The sequence below is a fragment of the Camellia sinensis genome, chromosome 12 (assembly GCF_055761805.1).
Source record: "Camellia sinensis isolate YWXY chromosome 12, ASM5576180v1, whole genome shotgun sequence".
Taxonomy (NCBI): Eukaryota; Viridiplantae; Streptophyta; class Magnoliopsida; order Ericales; family Theaceae; genus Camellia; species Camellia sinensis.
Genome location: NC_138972.1, coordinates 139,305,849 through 139,316,890, shown reverse-complemented (window position 1 = coordinate 139,316,890; position 11,042 = coordinate 139,305,849).

The following is an 11,042-nucleotide window of genomic DNA, read 5'->3' as shown; positions in this document are numbered from 1 at the left end:
ACAACTCTTACTATTTAAAACATTTTTTAAAAAAGTTTACATCTTAAATAAGAAACGTTAATACAACTAATAGTAATAGGTTATTAGGTTGGTCTAAATCAATAAATATAAGGCTCCACATTTTGAGTCCAGATCCTCTGCCGTGACATTCTGTGGTGATTCCTGTCATGATGCTAAAACGGCATCGTTTTGGCCTAATTTTTTTTTTTTTTGCACCTTCCCTGTTTTGTTCTTTCTCTAAGCTCTCAAGGGATGCAGAGTTGATAACCCTAAACACCTTGAACGACCCAAGATAAAGAAGACCATGGCAGTGGAGGTGAGAGAGAGAGAGAGGGAGAAGAAGAAGAAGAGAGGATTTAGGTGAAGCAAAAAAAAAAAAAATTGAATCGGTTCTAATCGTTTTTCACAAACATGAATCTCTTTCACGAATCACTCTCTTTGTTCAACACACTCCACTCACCTCCACTCTTGCTTGGAAGTCCATCGTAGATTTTATCTTTTCATCAATTCTTTATCTGCTTTTATTGAAATAAGGGTTACTATTCACATTCATTTGCAAGGCTAAAAAATAACTTAACTAGTCAACAACACAAAAATCAATTCAATACTTTTCTACATAGAAATCCACAAATCCACATTGTCATCATCATTTATATATAAAACCAAATCAAACCAACCAGAAATCTAACAGAGACTATTAGAAATGGTTTGGAAATTCTGGAAAAACAAATTTTTTTCTTAATTTTGGTCTATTATTTAGGTGGGACCCGTAGCCAAAGTTGGCGGATTTAAGTGGTAACGCGTTCTATGCCGCGTTGTGATTCATGTGGTATATTTGGTTGCTCAAAACCATTATCGGGTGAATGAAAATTTGAAACCAAAGTGAGCTCTATGGAAATGGAGTTTTTGGTGAAAATTCCTTAAGGTTTAGAAAATGGCTTGTTCCACATTGGTTTGGTAGGAAGAATTTTGTGGGTTTATACAACTTGGAATTATAACTTAGGGAGGGCCCCAAGGGGCACCCCAAGTTTGTTGAAGGGAGAGGTTATGAGCAAATTGGGCTAAACCCATTGGACCAAAAAATAACCACACGCGAACAGGCTGGGCTTGGGCGCAGGTGTGAGGTTGGGTTGGGCTTGTCTGGCCAAAAAATTTAAATTCAATTTTATTTTTTTGGTAAAATTAAATTTGTCCAATTTAAATTTTAATTTTTTGAATTCAAAATTGTTGCACCTCTTCAGAATTTGTTTTGTACAGGTTCAATGGCCAACAGATCCGAAACTGTCCAGATTTAAACCCAAAACAGTTTTATCTGTTTGAATTTTGAATCCAATAGATTTAAATCTGTTCATTCAAAACCGAACAGGTTTCATACCTGTTCAAAACAGGTTTGCACCTGCTTAATTCAAAACCAACAGCCACCAATCTATCTATAAATAGGCAGCCCTCATTTGATATATTCATTCACTATTTTCATCCAAAATAATTCTGCTATTATTCTTTACATATTGCTGCATTGTTTTTCTGTGAGAAAGAGTATACACACTTAGTGTGTTCGTTGTACGAAAAATTTGCAGTGCCGCTATTTTTCGTTGATTGATCAATTTATCCTGAGAGATAGACGTCCATATTTTGAAAGTACCATGGAAAGGACGAATCTGTCTTAAGGACACAGTGTCAAACACTGGACTTGATCAAAATATTGTTCTACAAATTAATCAAGTAAGTTGTTAATTTATTTATTTAAATCAGATTTTAATTTTGTTTTTGTAACAAAATAAAAATCTATATTTATTTATTATTAGTTTGATTTTTGTAATCAAACAATCTCTTTCCTTTCCTTTTTTTTTTTTTTTTTTTGTATTCTGTTTGATTAAGTCCAGTGTTTGACACTGGACTTAATCAAACGTAATTAATTTATTTAAATACAGTGAAGATTGTCCAACAGACTCTACATCTGATCCTAAAAAAAAAAAAAAAACAGAGACTATGACACAGTCCGTGAAGGTGGTGGTGATCGGAGTCAGAATCGCCGGCCTAGTTTCCGAGAATACCTAGATCATAATGTGTTCTCTAAGGTTTCCCCCATTACATTCTTTTGTCGCCTCGTCGTCGTTGCCCTTCTCCTCTTTGTTGGGTTAGAGTTCGTAGTTCTCAAATGTTTGAGAACTTAGAGAGAGAAGAAAATAGGAAGAGGTAAAGGGGAAAAGGGGAATAAAAAAAAAAAGTTGGTCAAAACGAAGCCATTTTTGAACAACAGCAGGGACCGCCGCAGGATATCACGACAGACGATTCTATTCAGTGTCAATAATGTTTTTTTAGCGATAAAATCAGAAATTTAGTGTTGAATTATGATCACGTTGGGACTAAATTTTTCGTGTAAAAAATTAAACAGTTTTGGTTCGAAATTATTTTGACACTACAAGTGAATTTAATATCGATTTTTTTCCGATAATCTGAACAATTCATTTTATAGGAATCTCAGTAATTTGAATCATTTGTTTTTTAAGACTCGTTTAGTGGAATATTCATGCAAAAAATCAATATGATCGGACATTTATAGTTATAAGTTTGAATTGCATTTACATTACAAAAAATCAATAATTATTTTAGAAATTATAATTGTCATCTATTTTTTGAAAATAAATTGTGTATGAATATTTTATATAAGGATAAATTATACAAATAGTCTCTATAGTTTACACGATGTGTCAATTTGGTCTATGTTATTTCAATTTACTCGATTTTGCCTCTTAATTTAACGGATTATGTCATTTTAATTCAATAAATAATGGTTGTTAAGTTTGGTGGACGGAAAGTCTAACTATATATCAATTTAGTTCCTATAGTTTACACAATGTGTCAATTTGGTCCCTGTTAAAATCGTGCAAATTAAAACAACAGGGATCAAATTGACAAATTGTGTAAACTACATGGACCAAATTGACACGTTGTGTAAATTACATGGACCAAATTGACTCATTATGTAGATTGTCGGTCCACCAAACTTAACAACCGTTATTTATTAGACTAAAATGACACATTTGTTAAATTAAAAGGCAAAATCGAGTAAATTGAAACAATATGAACCAAATTGACACATCATATAAACTATATATTTGCATAATTTACTTTTTATTTAATGGATTCTCAAAAATAAACAATTTAAGGCCAAGTTTGGCATAACCTAAATAATACAAAAAGTCAAGTCACTATCCTATTTAAGTCACATCATCTTATTTAAATCACATCACTTCTCTAACACATCACATCAAATCCAACCCAAATCCAACCCATATAAGCCAATAAGTCAAAAAGTACACTTTTTTAGAACATCCCAAACCAACCACTAAGATCAATTTAAAAATGAACTTATCCAATCCAAACGTTTTCTCGAGATGACTTGGGAATCCAAATCCAAACATTAGTATTTGTTATGGTCCAATTACGATGTAGACTTTTGGCCAATCCAACGTGACGTTTGGTTTCCATTGAAAACGAAAGCTAATGCTAACTAATACTTTTCAAAATAATATATGAATGCATTATTTGGAAAATTGACTCTTTTGTGGTCTTCAAATTCCAAATATAAGAATTGACCAATCCAACAAGAGGTTTCATTAGCTCACAGTGATCGCGGGTCGCAGATCTAATTCGTTAAAGAATAATACTATATATATAAATTAATATATTAATTAATGTATTAATCGATGATTTGATCTAATTTAAGAAATTTTTGATATTTGTAATGTGATTAATGAGTGGGGTTAATAATAATATCATAACTAATGTTAGTTCATTAGTGTGTACATTAATTATTGTTGTATGTAGCACCACCGTTCTTTAAATTATATCTATGAGAAAATCGATGATTTTTTTATATCATGATTGTTATTTTTCAGATTTATTTTTGTTATTTGTAGTTTGATTAGACTTTTAGGATTTTGTTATTTTTCTTTTTAATCTGTATATTATTTATTTATTTCTTGTTAATATAACTGTTTTTGTTTTTCATGATTCTCAAAAAAAAAAAGAAAAAAAGAAATGAACGAACAAACAAACAAACCAAGACGTTGTTGGAACAATCTTCTATGTAAATAAAATAAAATGAAACTAAATCAAACAAAATAAAATAAATAACTTACAGAATTTATTTTATCGAACCGAATGAAAAATAAAAGATCAAGTCGAGTGTGTGACACTCTGTCCTTAAGACAAATTCGCCCCGCTTCGGTGCTTACGGTTAAGTGCCGTCTATCTTCCAGGATACAATGATCTTCACAAATTTGTAGTAGCACTCCAAACAAATTTGTCCGGCGAACTAAAACCTTGTGTTCTATACTCTCTTTAATTTTCCTTAAAAAAAACTAATATGAAGATAAATAATGCAAAGGAGCAAAATGGACTGCAAATGAAAAATTCAGACTATTTTTTACAGATGGAAAAACTACTGGATTGGTTCAGATATAAATAGGATTGAAAATGTGTGAAATCAAACTTCAACATATCTGAAATTTGAATGAACAGGTGTTGTTTGAAAACTGAACAGATTAGAACCTGTAACTGCCTGGGCAGTTCTGTCTGAAATATAATAGATTGAAAAACTATTTGAACAGTTTTGAATCTGTCCGGCAGTTCAAAAAACCTGTCCGAATTTTGCAACTGTAGTGGAATATAGAAGAGGCACAAATTTGGACAAAAAATTTGAATTCGCATTTGAATTAAATTCCCGCAATAATTTTTGAAAAAATTCAAAAGAATTTTGCCCAAAAAATTAATACAAGAACCGACCCAACCCACACCCGCTCCCGGCCCGACTCGGGTCGAACGGCGGCGATGCGCGTGTGTGTGTGGTGGTTTAGGCCAAGATTCACTTTGTCCATAACTCCTCCTCTACAAACTTGGGTTGCCCCTTGGGGCCCAACCCAAGTGTTGTAGTCTAGAACTTATATACACAAAAAAACTCTCTTAAAGTTTCAATGTGGGACAACCCATTAAAAGGAAACCCACATTTAAATCTTTAAATGTCCATTCCACGAACCCAAAAACGACATCAACTTCTCATTCACTCATAAATGATTTTGACTTAAGGTCTTCATCGTGTGACTTGCCATGCGGCAAGGAACACGTCACCTCTTCGGATCCACCCCAAAAGACAATTGGGGCCCACTCAATTTTGGGCTCAAAGTTGGCCCAAAATAAGCCTTATAAAACCAATTTTCCAACAATCTCCCATATGAATGGAATTTGACGGAGAGAAAATGCAACAACATGATCTAATTACAGAGAGTACAGAGATTAGAAATATTCTTCAAAGGATAGGTAGCTTTGGCTTTGAACCTTCCCTTGTAAGACACTATCGGATTTACTAGCTAACCAGTGAACATGATGTCTTGAACTGTTCAGCCGTTTGTGTAAACCAAGACAATAGAACTCACACAGTATATCCCCATACACAGTTTAGTTCTCATTATTGTGTTCATTTTGGCCCTGAACAACCTGGTCTTTCATGAGTGCTCTAAAGACTTGTAGCCCTTCACAAATCTTATAGAATCGGCCCAGTTCACACTCACATAGGTGATTCTTATGAAGAGTATCCTGCCATACTCCACTAGGATTACCTAGATATAAGAATCATTAAAATTTTACTTAACCTAAAACGCTGTAGACATCACTATTTCATCCTAGAAATGGGTAGGAGTTGGACTCCCCAGTGATTCGTCTGAGTCATTCACAACTCGGTTGTCCCTTTGAACCTAGATCTTGGGATCTCCAGTCAACTAGGTTGGGTTACCGTTGTGGTAACTCTTATTTAATAGGCTTTAGTCTCATTCCCCTCGATGAATTCTCAACTAACTCTCTTACTAGCCATTTGGTTAGTGGATCCGCTATATTGTCTTTAGACTTCACATATTCAATGGAAATAATTCCATTAAAGAGTAGTTGTCTTATGGTATTATGTCAACAACGAATGTGTCGTGACTCACCGTTATACGTATGACTCTGTGCTTTACCAATTGCTGATTGACTATCACAATGTATGCATATAGCAGGCACCGGTTTTGGCCATATTGGAACATCTTCAAGGAAGTGGCGAAGCCATTCTGCTTCTTCCCCAGCTTTGTCTAAAGCTATGAATTCTGATTCCATAGTAGACCTAGCAATGCAAGTCTGTTTGAAAGATTTCCAAGATACAGTCGCCCTACCAAGAGTAAAGACATATCCATTGGTGGACTTTGAGTCTCTAGTATCTGATATCCAAGTTGCATCACAGTATCCTTCAAGTACTGCTGGATATCTAGTATAATTAAGCTCAATGTTACGAGTAAATCGGAGATATCTAAAAACCCTTATAATAGCTTTCCAGTATTCTACTCCTAGATTACTCGTATATCTACTTAATGTACTTACTGCATAAACAATATCCAGGCGAGTGCAGTTCATTAAGTACATTAAGCTTCCAATAATTTGGGCATACTCTAATTGAGAAATACTTTCTTGTACATTCTTAGAAAGAAACAAATTAACATCCACAGGTGTTTTAGCAAGATGATCATCATCTTTGCTGAATTTGTCAAGTATTTTTTCAATGTAATAAGATTGTGACAAAACATAACCTTTTGATGTTTTGGTAATTTTCATACCAAGAATTATATCAGCAATACCCATGTCCTTTATGTCAAAATGTTTATTCAACATTTTCTTGGTAGTTTTAATCATGTCATTATTACTATCTATGATGAGCATATCATCTACATAAAGACATACAATAACATAACCTTTGTCTGTGTTTTTAATATAAACACATTTGTGACACTCATTAATTTTTAATCCATTTGACATCATTGCCTTGTCAAATTTCTCATGCCATTGCTTTGGCGTCTGTTTTAAACCATATAATGATTTAACCAATTTACACACTTTCTTTTCTTTTCCTGGAACAGAAAAACTTTATGGTTGTTCTATGTAAATTTCTTCATCTAACTCATCATTTAAGAAAACGGTTTTTACATCCATTTGATGAATTTCTAAATTTTACAAAGACGCAATAGCAATTAGCATTATAATGGATGTTATTCTAGTAACCGGTGAGTATGTGTCAAAATAATCTAGACCTTCTTTTTGTCTAAATCCTTTGACCACAAGTCTTGCCTTGTATTTGTCAATTGATCCATCCGCTTTCATTTTTCTTTTGAAAATCCACTTATATCCAAGAGGTTTACAACCTAGTGGTAAGTCCACTAATTACCAAGTGTGATTTTGCAATATGGATTCAACTTCACTATTGATAGCTTCTTTCCATAAAGGAGCTTCAGGACTTGACATAGTCTCTTTAAAAGTTAAAGGCTCATTTTCTACCATATATGTTAGAAAATCTGGACCAAAAGATTTTAAGGTTCTAGCACGTTTACTACGCCTAGGTTCCTCTTCCTCATTTTGATCTAACTCTTGCTCTTGATCACATTCTTGATCATTACTAGTAATAAGATCAAAAGATCTTTTATTAGTATTAGTCTCTTGTCCAGTCTTATTTGGAAATATATGTTCAAAGAATGATGCATTCCGAGACTCAATAATAGTATTTACATGCATTTCGGTATGTTCTGATTTATAAATCAAAAACCGATATGCACTACTATTCTTGGCATAACCAATGAAAATACAATCAATGGTCTTAGGACCTATCTTAGTCTTTGTAGGACTAGGAATAGCCACTTTAGCCAAACACCCTACACTTTTAAGTATTTATAGGATGGTACTCTTCCATGCCACATTTCATAAGGTGTTTGATTCACTTTCTTTCGGGGTACTTTATTTAAAATATAATTAGCAAAAAGTATTATTTCTCCCCACAAGTTATGAGGTAAACCAGAACTTATTAACATAGCATTCATCATTTTTTTTAAAGCCCTATTTTTTCTTTCAGCAATTCCGTTTTGTTGAGGTGAGTAAGGAGCGATGGTTTGATGAATTATTCCGCGTTCTTTACAAAACTCACCAAAAGGTGATTCATATTCACCATCTCTATCACTTCTAAGTTCTTGATTTTCTTACCAAGTTGATTTTCAACTTCATTCTTATATTGAATAAAAGTTTCCAAAGTTTCATCCTTGGTTCAAATTAAATAAACATAACTAGATCTAGTATAGTCATCTATAAAAGTGATAAAATACTTTTCCCCACCTCTAGTTTGAATTGATTTAAAATCACAAATGTCACTATGAATTAATTCAAGTGGTTCTGTACTTCTTCAATGAAAGAAAAGGAGTTTTGGATAATTTTGCCTCAACGCAAATTTCACATTTATGATTTGAATCAATGTCAAATTTAGGTAAACATTCCATATTAATTAATCTACGCAAAGATCTATAAGTAACATGTCCTAATCTACCATGCTATAAATGTGAAGACTCAAGTAAGTAAGAAGAAGATGTATTTTTATTAATAATTGAGGGTACAAAGGTCATTACATTCATCTTGAAAAGGCCATCAGACATGTAACATTTTCCTACATACATCCCATTCTTAGTAAGTATAAATTTATCACTCTCAAACACTAGCCTAAACCCATTCTTACTCAACAAAGATCCGAAAACAAGATTCTTGCAAATGTCCGGTACATGTAGCACTTTGTTGAAAGTGAGTTCCTTTCCAGATGTCATCTTAAGTACAATCTTTTCTTGTCCTTCAACTTTGAAAGTTGAAGAGTTACCTATAAAAAGTTGTTCACCACTGTCCACTGTAGTATAAGATGTGAACATCTTTTTGTCGGCACAAATATGGCGAGTAGCACCAGTGTCCACCCACCATTCTTTAGGATTTTCGACAACATTTGCTTCGGAAACAATTGCAGAAAGATTGATGTCATCTACACCATTGGAAATATTGTCCACTTCGGTCATATGGACTTGAGCAGGCTTCTTGCTTGTTCTTCTTTTGCTTTTGCCTTTGCTACGGCAATCTTTGGCTCGATGTCCCTCTTTGTCACAGATGTAACATTTGTCATTAAACTTGTACTTTTTATTTTCCCTCCCTTTAGAGCCTTGTGATGAACTTTCTCCAGAAGACTTTCGTTTCTTAGTTTTTGAAGCATGTTCCACCACATTTGCCTTAGACTCCATAGAATGCTTACCAGCCCACTTTTCAGAATTGCGGTTGTCCTCATCAATCCTCAAACGCACAATTAATTCTTCTAAAGACATTTCTTTGCGCTTGTGTTTGAGGTAGTTCTTGAAATCCTTCCAGCCTTGTGGTAATTTCTCAATTAAGGCTGCAACTTGAAAGGATTCACTGAGAGACATGCCTTCTGAATGTCATGCAGAATGAGTTGGAAATCTTGAACTTGGCTGATCACAGTTTTAGAATCAACCATTACAATGTCCAGGAATTTGCCAACCACAAATTTCTTTGAGCCGACATCTTCCGTTTTGTACTTTTTCTCCAAAGACTCCTAAAGTTCCTTTGCTGTCTTGATAGGACTGTAGACGTTATATAATGTGTTGTCAAGTCCGTTCAAGATGTAGTTCCGGCAAAGGAAATCAGCATGTTTCCAGACATCGACCGCAGTAACCACTTGCCGGTCAGTTTCATCCTCTTTCAAAATAGGAGCATCCTCATGGAGAAAAACGAGCCAAGTTCAGAGTTGTAAGATAGAACAATATTTTCTGTTGCCATATTTTAAAATCAATTCCTGAGAACTTCTCTCACTTCTCGCTGTGATTTACCGGTACTGTCACAACAAGAGAGGGGGTTGGCGCAATTGTAGCCACCACACTAGTACTTGTTTGGGTATTTGTTTCAGAAGCCATGAATTCTAAATTATAAAACAAAATTATAATTAGAATTTATACTACACAGAAAATTAATCCAAATTCACAGAATTAAATTTTGTAAAAATAAAATAAACAAGAATGTAACTTTTATTTTTCAATTAATTTGGAAATAAAATTAAATTTTATTAAGCCAAATTAATTCCACACCGAAAATTAAATTTCTGTAACACTTTGATAATTAAAAACTAAAACAGATTTTTTTTTAATTAATGAACACTCAGAAATAAATTAAGAAAACCAAAATTAATTTTTGACACAATTTTACAAATAAATATTTTGAATTGTTAATGACACCAGTATATTACTACTAGTTGTCAAAGAAAAAGATGATATGTTACTACTATCTGTCAAACAGTATATTACTACTATTTGTTTTCCAACCAAAATATTATTTTGTAAAATCACAGAAAATAATTTATGTAAGAAGAAGAAAGAAGAATGGAAATAAACGAAAAATTCTGTAAGTAGAATAATGCGAATTTGTCTTAAGATTGTTGAAACAATCTTCTGTGTAAATAAAATAAAATGAAACTAAATCAAACAAAATAAAATAAACAATTTACAGAATTTATTTTATCGAACCAAATGAAAAATAAAAAATCAAGTCTAGTGTGTGGCACTCTGTCCTTAAGACAGATTCGCCCCACTTTGGTGCTTACGGTTAAGTGGCGTCTATCTCCCAGGATACAATGTTCTTCACAAATTTGTAATAGCACTCCAAACAAATTTGTCTAGCGAACTAGAATCTTGTGTTCTATACTCTCTTTAATTTTTCTTAAAAAAACTAATATGAAGATAAATAATGCAAATGAGCAAAATGGACTGCAAATGAAAATTTCAAACTATTTTTTACGAATGGAAAAACTGTTGGATTGGTTCAGATATAAATTGGACCAAAAAGGTGTGAAATCAAACTTCAACAGATCTAAAATTTGAATGAACAGGTGCTGTTTGAAAACTGGACAGATTAGAACCTGTAACTGAACAAATACAGTTACAGTATAGAACCTGTAACTGCCTGGGCAGTTCTATCCGAAATATAACAGATTGAAAAACTGTTTGGACAGTTTTGAATCTGTCCGGCAGTTCAAAAAACCTGTCTGAATTTTGCAACTGTAGTGGACTATAGAAGAGGCACAAATTTTAGACAAAAAATTTGAATTTGCATTTGAATTAAATTCTAGCAATAATTAATACAAGAATCGACCC